The sequence below is a fragment of the Rhinolophus sinicus genome, linkage group LG09 (genome assembly GCF_036562045.2).
Source record: "Rhinolophus sinicus isolate RSC01 linkage group LG09, ASM3656204v1, whole genome shotgun sequence".
Lineage (NCBI taxonomy): Eukaryota > Metazoa > Chordata > Mammalia > Chiroptera > Rhinolophidae > Rhinolophus > Rhinolophus sinicus.
In genome coordinates, this window is record NC_133758.1 from 101,914,639 (window position 1) to 101,926,667 (window position 12,029).

Here is a 12,029-nt window from a genome sequence, read left to right on the forward strand (position 1 = left end):
CTGCAACTTGGGGTTATCACCAAGGACAGAAACTGAGAATTCTGAGTCCAGTGACCAAAGAAAGAGGTTTTAACCACAGAACCAGTGGCAGCTGACAGAAGCAGAGACAGCTGTCCTGTGTTGGGAACAACCCCTAGGAGTCAGGTTCCCCCATAAATGGTATAATGTCGGGCAAAAATGGGGACAATGGCAATAACAGAGTAGAATCTTCCTCCCATGGTCCTGACCCCACCATCTACTAAGCTAGACAAGCCTTGTACCACCTGAACTTCAATTCTCCTCGCTAACAGAAGGATGCTAATGCAGCAGGTTCTGAAGAGTAAATGAGTATGTTCATGAAAGTGTTCTGTACTCTTCATAAAACAGAACGAAAAAGAAAGTGAAAAGAATTGTCATATTGGAATTAGAAAAGAAGTTAGGGTTAGCCATAAGGAAAATGTTCCTAAAAACGTTGATGATGTAGTTGCAGGCCAGGTTTTAAAAGGAGATCGTGGAATCTCCATTTGGAAACAACTTGAAGAAAAAAGGAGAGGAACATCTCTTGGAGGGCGGGGGTTGTTTATAAGGTTCTTGGCCGTGCTTTTTGGTTCTCGGATCATATAATTATGTGGCCTCTAAGAATCTGAACTGGGGTGCTGAGAAGCGCTTGCAACTGAGTAGGTGCCACCTTTCCTGTGGCGTCCAGAGGCACAAGCCAACATGGCCCAGAGGTGTGCTGGGATGTGAAAGCGGATGGCATCTGGAAGAAATAGAAAAGCCGCAGACTGGGCTGGTTTCACAAGATCTTGTGTGATGAAGAATCTGTTTTTAGAGAGAACAGTCTACCCGAGTCCCATTTCATTTTAAATACTACAACCAGGCTTTGCACGGCCTGAAGCTTACACAATTCGGGGGCCTCTCTTTGAGGAAAAGATCATGAAATTACAATAAAAGTAGAAATGAAGCACAGAGTCTTGAAATGGGTTCGTGCAAATGAAGGGCCCCGAAGTCTGAGCTTCCTTAGTGGCCTGATAAACCAGCCTTGCCTACAACCATATTATTATCTTTGCTTTACAGATTGGGAAACTGAGGTACAGAGAAATGAAAGGATTTGTTCCAGGGCATACAGCTCACGAGTGGTGGAACTGAACCAGCTCCCCTCCCAGTCATCCTCATTTGCATGTACTTACAACAGAGTGGAGAGTCTCTCTTCTCACCTGTGTAAATAGAGGATTGCTTGATCCCCTACTTCCAGGAGAAGTGTTTGCACCTGACTCTGAGAAAGCACTTAAATGCTGAACATCCTCCTGTGTGAGGGTTGCAGAAAACCTAGAGGTTTACCAGGCCTGCAATGTTTGGAGGTTTGATTATGGGAGCCTTTAGTGAGGGCAACTGACATCACTGATCATCTGTGTTAAAAGAAGCAAGTTGATGGAATGATAAAAGATGTAAGCTCTACTACCTACGGCAGAAGTCAAGAACATGGTCACAAAAGTAATCTGAAAACTTTAAAGATGCCAAGGACTCAGCAGCACCATCTTTCTCCAATTGAAGATGAAAACTGAGGCCCAGAGAGGGTAAGTGACTTGCTGATGGTCACACAGCTTCCAGGGGCATAGTTGAAACAAAGAATCTGTTCCTGGAGTTCCAGTTCTTCATTGCCAACATCATTGGGGCTCCAATTCCACACAGCATTCTTCATGTACTTCCTAAACAAGGATGGGAATGCTGCTTTCAAGTTGAACACTTAACCGTACACATTGATTTTTACCTAATCTCAGTGACAAAACAGTCTCCATGTATTTTTCTCACCCTACAAGACGCTTAGGAAAACCTCCAATGATGATCCTTGCAAAAAGAAAGAATTTCCCCCAACTTTTTACATTTAGCTATTTAATTTAACTTCCTGGTGCTTTCTACAGTTGACTACAGAGTTAGCCCAGTTGGGAATAGTAATGAAAAGAAAAGTTACCATGTCCTTTTGCTTTGGTGTCAGTGAAGGACATATTTTCACATTCTTCTTATTAACTCTTTTATCAACTTTTAAAAGATCATTGCCTATGACAAGACTTAAGATGGTTCATCTCTAGTAAGCTAGTTCCATCATTCCCACGATTCCACACCCATAGATAAAGTTTAGTGGTGATGAAGGCAATTATCCCTTTCATTTCCTGCCCTCCTCCTGTTTTTTCTACCCTGGTTCCTTCCCGGGCTACTGAGAAAAGGTTCAAGATTGTTCTTTAAGTCTGTGCTCCCCAAAGAGAACATTTTGCGATGATGGAAATGTTCTAGATCATCACTGTCCAATATGGTAGACACCCTTGTCCACTGAGCACTTGAAATTTGGTTATTGGGACTCAGGAACTAAAATTTAAATTTCACTTTAAATTTACATAGACACAAGTGACTAGTGGCTATCCTATTGGAGAGTGTAGATATAGAGCATGTCCACAGAAAATTGTGACACAGCATGGATCTAAAAGGTTTAACCCCAAACAAGAGCCTTGAGACTCTGCCCTTGTCTGACCCTGAGCTGGGCTTCATCTTTTGGGCTGAGGTGAAAGAAAGGCCTCTAAGAGGGCTTGCTGAGGGATTCCTGGGGCATTGAGATGAAAAGACAGGGTGGAATAACCTCATTGGTCCCTATACAATAAAACCCAAGCATATAGAACAGAGAAGGGACCTTAGAGATTCCTCGTCCCTGCCCCTCTTTACAGATAAGAAAACTGAGGAGCAGTGAATGAATGACTCGGCAAAAATTAGCATAACCAGTTAGTAACGGAGTCAGTCTCCTAATGCCCAAGCCAGTGCTTTTCCCTGGTTAGGTGCAGGCCTGGACAAATTCTGAGAGGCCAGGGCAAGTCCCTCTGCCTTTCATTCTTCAACATATCCACATGTGTGTTTCCTCTATGTAAGGGTTCCTGTGTGTAGGACGCACAGGGTAGGAGATGTGAGGTGGTGCCTCTTGGTGGAGGAAGAAGTGTACTTACTCATTAGCTCATCTCAAAGGGCGGCGCATGGGACCAGAGAGGGTGACCCAGCATCCCAGCTGGCCCAGGACTGACCCAGTGTTAGCGTTAAATGTCCCACATCCCAAAAAGCACCTCAGTCCGGGGCATCAGGGCAGCTGTTCACCCAAAGACAGATAATAACATCACTGACCTTCTGGAATCCAGATGAAGCAGAGAATCAGGGCAAGTACTACACTTGTGTGGGTGGCTCGTGTCTTTCTTGTATAGATTTGGCGAGTTTCCTTGGTAATATCCTGGTATTTTTCCCTTCATCTGCATTCAATTGTTCTCCACCAGCAACCTGCAAGCAGCCCTGTGTTTAAATGGGCCATGCCTCCTTGCAAAACAGTACATTTTAAAGCATACTTTTAAAAGACCATAACATGATTTTAAAACAAAGATATAGAGTGATTAACCCACAATGTAGAACTGTGTTCTGGAGGCGGAGACCGGCTGTTACAAGGTGAAAGCATTTACACAGCCGTCAGTCATCTGCAGCAAACCTTGCCTTAGTGGAGGTCTGGGGATTTCTAATTGCCTCTTTAAGAACGTCCTGTTTCCAATTGAGTCAGTCCTGGACAGAAGCATTATTCAGGTGCTTGTTGACCACCTACCTATGGCATCAATTTTCCAAAGCCCCAGGATGAGGGAGATGAGGGAGACAGTAGAGCATATCAGAAAGAGTCCAGGGTTAGGAGACAAGAATTTAGGTTCTTGTTTTAATTTTGCCATTAACTAGGCTGTGTGACTTTGGCAAAGTCACTTAAAGTCTCTGGGCCTGCATCCTTGTGGGGACAGAGCCAGGAGTGCAGTAAAGGGCCATCAACTGTGATTGGATGGCCATCAGTTGTGGCTAGTTGGCCGTCAGCTGTAACCAGTGAGCCATTGGCCACTAATATAACTGCCATGGCTTTCCTAGCAGAAAATGGGGGCTAGCAAGAAGATGGTGGCTGGGCTGGCAAGCGCGGATTGCAGTTAGCATGGGGGAGTGCAGGTTGCGGATTGCAGAGAAGTGGACAGCAGGTTGCAGACAGTGTGGCTCCTGCCTCCTGTGTCTCCAACCCAGCCGCCAGTGAGACTATAGTGGTATGACTCCCGTAGCTATGGCTCCGTGGGTGTTCCTTTTTGGCCTCACCATATCCTGCGTTCTTATGTGGGGAGCGGGAGCAGAGACCCGCAGGCCGCCCTGCATGACAGTCCTCATCTACGAAAGAGCAATTTGAATGCCTGCTCTGACTGCTCTCACAGGGAGGTTGTAACGAATATGAAAAGGCTTTGAAAAGTACAAAACATTACACAAGGATAAGATATATAGTGTGGGGCCTCTGAGAGGTGAAGCTGACCTCTAAGAATGTAACTGTAAGTGCAAATCAAGCATAATTGCTGGGCCCTGAGATGAACCTTCACTTAAATCACCTGCCTCCCTGAAGGACGAGGAAGGAGAAACATGAAGACAGGAAAAGGACAGCACAAACAAGCACTAGTCCAGAGAGAACATATCAAAGGTCTAGAGAAGTCAAAAAAGCTACATTGTCTTCTTCTGGCATGCTCTTCTGTAACAAAGACGTAACCACAAACTGGGTCATTTAAAACAAAGCACCAGAACAATGGCAAGACCCCAACAAGACAGCAATATGCATTCGACATATACTCTATTAATGTTTATTTATCTATGGAGTCTCTAGCCTTGGAATGTATGTCCAGATACTTCTTTCTTGCTGTTTCTGCTTGGGTACAGGACATCACAGCACTTAGCTCATCCTCATCTGAAGCCCAAATCGAGTTCCTTTTCCTAGAACATTTTTTATGATAGTCTCTAAGTTAGTTAGTTTCGGTCACAATAATACTGCCTAACAAACAACCACCAAAGCTCAGTATCACACACCAGTGAATATTTACTTTTGCTCATGAGTCTAAGGGTTAGTTCTGCTGATCTTGGCTGGGCTCTCATGTCTGTTTAGGGGTTGGCTAACTAATACAGAGTTCGAATCATCAGGCATCGCCTCGAGTGAGCTCACAGATAAAATATAGGACACCAAGTCCAATTAGAATTTCAGACAAGCAAAAAATAACCTTTAGTATTAGTATCAAAATATGTAAGGCATAAAAATATTTTATATATAATGTATATCTATTAATTTTATATGTGATTTAAAAATACACAAACTATATAAAAACATATAATAATGTTTATAAATAGTCCCAAATAGTTACTAAATCTGGCAAGCCTACCCGTGTGTCTCTCCCGGCCCTCTAACACGTTCCCATGGCAAACTAGAGAAAAAGCAACAGAAGCACACACAGCCCCTGAGGGTCTGGGCTCAGACTGGCACATCACTGCATGCTATCAGCCGAAACAAGTCAGACGCCCAACACACATTCAAGGATGGCAACGTCACCTTGAGAAAGACATGGATACAGGGAAGGTGAGGAATTGGGGCCATTTTGACAATCCATCTACCACAATCCCCAACGGCAAAATCACCACCAAATGTCAGCCCAAAAGCCTACAAGAAAATGTACACAGATCTCCTTGGCCATTCTACTCAAATATCGGAGAGGCGTGGCTTGACAAAGTGTTCAGGGCGTCCAACTCCAGGGGAGAAGGCCTGGTGCTAGCCTGACTTTGTAATTCATTTCCTTTGTTTTCTTGGGCAGACCGGTTTTTCTCTGGGGCTCAGTTTCTTCATCTACAAAATGGTAAATTTGCACTCTGAGGGCCTCGCAGCTCTAAGATTCAATATTCTTGAATATTTTAACTGGAGCTACTTGCCTTCTTCCATCATTTCCCTACAGCAAACTCTTCTAGCCTAATCGACTTTATGACTGTATTAGCAATGCTATAACTTAAAACCGCCCATTATGGTCCTCATTGACTGCTCCTGTATTCAAAGTAAATTCAATCTCCAATATATATCCAATAAAAAAAATGGAAATCTCCAGGCCAAGGGGACATCAGCTCCTGGCAAGGAACAAGCCTCTTGAATAAATAAATCTGCTTTGCCCAATATTTCCCCCTCTTGATTTGAAGAGAGACAGTAACCCTTATTTCTGTCATTGAATTAATTTGCTAGAAGTGGCTGTAATTTCTATATAAATCCTGAGATTGTTTCTAATTTACATGTTATATATGAATGTTTATGCATGTGGTGCCAGCCTAATGTTCTCCAGGGATCCTCTTGGAAACTGTATGAATCATGTAAACAAAATTAGACTGAAATAAAAAGAATGTATGATATTTTCTTCACTAGTACTAATTTTTTTCTAAGTTTGGTTTTCTCCATAATGGTCTTCCTGCTGACTTTAATTATATTTATGGCACAATTATCCTGTACTGGGCACAGCCTCATTTGGCGTCTGTCTGATTTGGGGGGTGCTCAGCAGACAGAGGGGTGGTATGGCTCATTCGCTGTTTTTCCTCTTTGGGGCTGGTGAGGAGGGAGGGAGATAGAAGGTATCCTAGTGGCATCTATGTGGCTTTTTCTTCCTGCCCTGTCTCACCTCCCTTCTTTTCTATGAGGATGAATTCAGGTCATGGGCAAAACTGAAACCAGGTCAGGGAAACTCCTCTTTCTGTGGCCTCCCCAGAGAGCTATTTGAAGACCATTACTGCTGTTAATTAATGATTTGCCAGCTGTCTGCACTAATTTTATAGCATTTATGTATGCACATGCATTGTACTTTAGTCTGTTTTCTCCAACTAAACCAAACGCAACAAACGTGAAATGCGAATTAAAGTCTCTGATCTCAGCTTTGGGCAAAAGACCTGCTTAGTGGAGAGTGTTCTATCGCATAATCTCAGGGGGGGGGCTATGCCCACCTCACTGGTTGGCAAGGATATGGCCTTCTGAAGCTCTGCTTTCCTGGGAGATCTCTTCAGGACTAGTGTCACGAAGGGAGCAGACTGCCATTCCTATTCCGGGGTCATTATCAGCTCAATAGTCTGGATGGAAATGTCACAGCTCTTTTCAGAAAACTAAACTGGTCCAGATTTCCCAGTTTAGAAAACTTGGTCAGAAGGAGGTGTCAACATCTCCCTGGGATCCCTTCCTCGTCTGAATCTCATTTCTCTAAATAGTAAGTACTGTCTTTGTGATCGTTTTGGTCTAAAAATGGGTCTGCTCCTTGTCATAATTCATCCTAGAGGCCGTCGTACTCAGAAATATGAGACGTTTGCCCTGGCTCATCTCCAAAGCCCCTTGGGATTCAGAATTTTGGAGTGTTTTGCCATGAGTATCTTGCTTTCTGTCACTTCTCTAGGTTAACCCACATCACAGCGGGTCATCCCCATCCAAGCATTTGACCACTCCCTTCTCGAAAAATCAAGGAAAAGTATAATCTGCCTGTGATAAAGTAGGATACAGCACAGTGGCTCGATTTTTGCTTCCCCGTTCAGCAAACAACACAAAAACACTGTGAGGTATAGAGGAAGATACAGCAAAGATGTGACATGATCCTCAGGAAGAAAGGAGAGGCCACCAGTGTTTAGTAATCACATACTGTGCACCAGGCTTTGTGTTCTGTCTTGTTTCATCTTCACAACTCTGCATATACAGGTAACCCACGTATTACACCGTTGTTAGTTTCCTTAAAAATGCCATGTTATACGAAGCAAAGAACTAGTACAAAAATGGGGGTTAGGTTCCAAAAATAAAAAAACATACTATTATATTTTTATAATTAAGAGAAATATCTTTATTAAAGCAATTTTCACCCAAAGTGTAACATATTAATAACTATTAAATAATGTTTTCTTCAGCATCACTACTAAGCTTTTATTACGTTCCATGTTGTTCGAGGATTTCCCTAATTTCGATGAGATATTTTTTGCTCTTAAAAGCTCTTATTACGCTCTGTGCTGTTCGGGGATTTCTCTAATTCTCAAGCCGTGTTAGAGTGAAACTGTGTTCTAGGGTGCCGTGTTGTACAAGGGGTTTCCCCAATTCTCGAACCATGTTAGGGCAAAACCGTGTTATAGAAGTGCCATGTTATACGGGGGTTACCTGTATTATCATTTGGCAGTTGATGAATCTGAGACTCAAAGAGGTTAAATTATCTCTAGGGGAGAAGAAACACCACTGAAGAGAACATATTATTAAGTACCATGCCAGGCTGTCCCTGCCCAAAATGCAACAGAGGATTGAAAAGAGACAGATGAGCAAAAGCTGAAGTGGCTGGCCAGGGGAGCACATGAAGACTTTCGTGAGAGCTGGACAGCTGCAGGGGTAGGAGAGAACATTCCATGAAAGCGTCTGAGTGAGGAATGAACACAGGAGCAGTGAGGGTTTTGGCCGGCCTAAAGGCCCAGGGTGGGGTGGGAGGAAGCTGGTGCGCTCGAGACTCCACACTCCAGACTGGATTTAAAATGGGAAGTTGACCCAATCTGGGCACATGTCTGAGCATTCAAAGGGTCATAGAAGGAAGCATGTTGACCCACTGGGACACAGAGTTCCACAGGTCCTTCTGCCTCCTGGGGGGAGCCCTCAGTCTAGCCAGAATCCCTTCTAGACTCACTGGGACAATTAAACTCAGTACATAAACGTATATGTAAACACTGCTCCCCAAAATAATCATTAAGGTGAGTGTCACAGTGTGAATATCAAAGCTGTACACCTTATGATTCTGGACGCCTGAGAGGAAGCGTATTGGCAGGAAACGTGTCTAACATAACATCACTACCTTCGGGGTTTTTTCTTATTTCTAGGTTTCTTTAGGACATTGCAATTAATTCTGATATGTTTATGTTCTATTCCGATACCCCACACATACTATCATGTTTATTCATCTGTCCTTATGAACATGACGATTTGGGTTAAGGTGGGAATGAAGCGGAGTCAATTTGGGGAGATGATAAGGCAGAAATCCTTTTTAAAAAGTTTTCCTTTGCCATACTGAATCATTTGGAGAAGAATTCAATCTACAAGGTCAAACCTGGGTCACATATCCTGACTTCCTTACACCCACAGCTTAATAATCTAAAAATAAAAATCAATTCTTGTCGGAGAGTTGTGAAGAGCTCATAATTGCTTTAGAGTGGAGCTCAGTATGGCTGTGCCTGCTCCCGCCTCCCATTTCTTAGAGATGAGAATATCATTTTTCACATCCTGGGCACTGTCAGTATTAGATTGCATGGTAACCAAGTAGAAAAATCTCTGTTTAAGATTAAATCATTCTCATCATTACACTCTTTAGGCAGAATTGAGGTGCCTTCTTTAATGCTGCCTATAAAAATGGCAAAGAAGTAATACAAACCATTTGTTGGTTAGAAATGTTTTCCCTTTAAAAAACATTGCTTTACAATTGTTTTTCTTCCTGTTATCATAGTAGTATTTTGAATCAGGAACTTGCTTTGATTTTTATAGAAAACTGGTTGCCTCTTTCCCAGCTACTGAATTTTTCTTTCTCTTTAATCTCAACATCCAGATGGGTTTGAAGCTTCATTACAGCACACACTTTAGTTGTGAGCCTGGGTGGGTTGAATTTCTGATTTGTTTGTTTTATTAGATTTTGTGCCATTCAATAAAACCTTGCATTTCTAGAACACTAATGTATTTTCCATCATTGTTACACATCCATTTGCATATGTGGATATTTGTAATAAGGACAGCTTTCCATTTTTATTAGCACCTTCTTATAGAAGTATTGAGCCTTCCAACGAGTTTTTAAAAACCAATTCCCAGAGTTTTCATGAAATTTTAAAGTACCTATCAAGAGTCTTTTAACTGTAAAGATCAGCCGTAAGATGGAAATGGAAGAGTCCATTAAAATCTCATTATAGGAAGAGAAATTCTCTGCCACTTTTTCTTAATTCTACCCCACGGGAATGTAACTGCCCTCCCTCCTTCCTCCCCTGGCTATATCTATAGGGCCCCCCATTAAAATCCAAGGGCCGGTGTGGGAGGTGTCAGTGGAGAAATGGGCAAGCAGTCTGCGTCCTCAGCCTCGGTGGCGAGTACATACATGCTGGCCTCTGCTGCGTCCATCCTTGCACATCACCCCAACCCTGCTTCATCCGTTCTCCATCCACCACCATCCTAACAAAAGGAGCGCCACAGCCCTGGAGAAACAGAACATTCATCCTGAGTCTCCCATACCCTATTTTTAATCAAACTTTAGACATTTCCACAACCTGATTTCTTTTAGACCAAGCCAACTTTCTTTTAAGCCTGGTCTGTTCTGTGAGGCCAGCTAATTAGCCTGCCTGTACCAGAAGTGCTCACTTTTTATTACCTTTAGAAAACAAAGCCAGGTTTGAGGAAGTGTTGGATGTAAGCTGTCTCCAAAACCTCAGGAAGGGAACCCCCACCTTCCAAACCCCCTCCTCCTCCCCAGTAAGATTTGTGGTCTGGTTAGAAGGACCATTTAGATGATGAAAGGAACCAGTGGACAGCCCCTGATTTATAACCAGTGTGATTTTTTTTAATATCCACCAAATTAATATTTTTATGTCTGTTCCCCCATCAAGTTGCTTCGGTTTGAATTTCAACGAGGGGAGCCTGCCAAGATCATGTAGTAAAATACAAACTGGATCGTAAATCCCAGCAGGGGTGGGAGAACGTAAGACAGATTGCTAACACCTTTAAAAAAGAAAAAAACATTTAAACAAAAAAGGCAGGAATTTCCTTTAAAGTACACCAGGCCCAGGAGAGACTGGGAGAGACACAGCCGTCTGAACACAGCAAGCTGGTTTGCTTTCCCAGTATCCCTTCTTTGAGGACTCCAACCTATAGAAAGCTGTTCTGGCAGGTAAATCAGTAAGTCGGGCTTTTCATCCAAAGCCAGTGATGTCTCTCTGGGATGTGTGTTAGAGATAAGGCAGAAATACTCTCAAATGAGCACCTTCCAAAAAGCTGAGTCTTTCTGCATCCCTCCCTCTCGACTGACCACTCACACAGCTCATCAAAGTCTCCTTTCATTAGTGCCAGGCCGAGGGAAATAAATGCAGCTGGCAAGACAGAGTTTGAAGCTATAAGAAGAAAGCCATGTGTTTCCTTCCTAAGACTAAAATCATTTCCCTATGAGGAATAAAGAGCTTTTACAAAATTTCTGGATGGATATGTCTTAGAGGGGAACAACTTGATTACTCTTACACCCCCACTGGGCACCAGCAGGAGAAACAGAAGCCCTTATTTGCTTGGTTTTATAACAGGTTTATTATATGTGAGCATATATGGAAAAGTAAACACCCTTATAACCTAGCTTATTAATACACCGATTTGGATAAACCACAGGTCAAATCACGTCAGCTGAAACATAACTGCTACCCACAGGAGAACCCTGATATAACTCAGTTGATAGCCTATAAAACCTGTCTGTCAACACCGGCATTATAAAGGCGTTTCACTAATCCTCCTTGGTGGACAGCACTAAATCCTGAACAATTTTGTCTTTTCTTTCTGTCCCTGGGCTATCTCTGGGTCTTAGGACACAATTTGATCACAGGAGCCAGATGACCTACTCGTTAATAATGAGTGACATCTCCAGCGTCACAACTTCACCAGGAACTGAGTTTCACAGAAATCCATTTACAGCCAAATTGCCTTTTCTCATAACACTTTGCCAAACAAACAAACAATCCAACCCCTTTGGATCTTTGTTTGACCCACTCTGGGTTCAGAGCCAAAGTCACTGCTGAGACTTTCAGAAACCTCTGCGCAGACAAAGAGGCAGCTCCCGAGAAGGACCAGCCCGGGTATGTAGAGACTTAGCACTGAATGGACACACACTGCAGAACCCAGAATCTGGCTCTATATTTTTGGTTCAAGGATATAAGGATATAAAGATTTTCAATGTATCAGTTACGGACATTTAATTACAACCATAGGAGAAATATATATGCTGAGTTTTAGTTTAATAGCCTAACACGTTAGCAAACTCACACAAGTCCCCACAAGTGAGACTCAAGTTTCACACAAACCAAAAGTAAGTGAAAGAATTTTTCCTTAGAAAACGAAAGTTGTAAGAACAATTACCAAAATTTGAATAGGACCTCTAAGTTAGATAATAATGCTGGAGCAATGCTGATTTCCTAACTGTACT

General features: G+C 42.7%; 1 long non-coding RNA gene across 1 annotated transcript in view; it reads right to left on the reverse strand.

Moving 5' to 3' along the window:
- Positions 1–1,474: 1,474 nt before the first annotated feature.
- The window catches only part of LOC141573093 (uncharacterized), a 39,535-nt gene continuing 28,980 nt past the window's right edge, over positions 1,475–12,029 (reverse strand). The window contains exons 2-3 of the long non-coding RNA XR_012498655.1: positions 3,142–3,291; positions 1,475–1,688 (exon numbers count right to left, since the gene is read on the reverse strand). This is a non-coding gene — a long non-coding RNA (uncharacterized LOC141573093). The remainder of the gene's footprint in view (positions 1,689–3,141; positions 3,292–12,029) is intronic.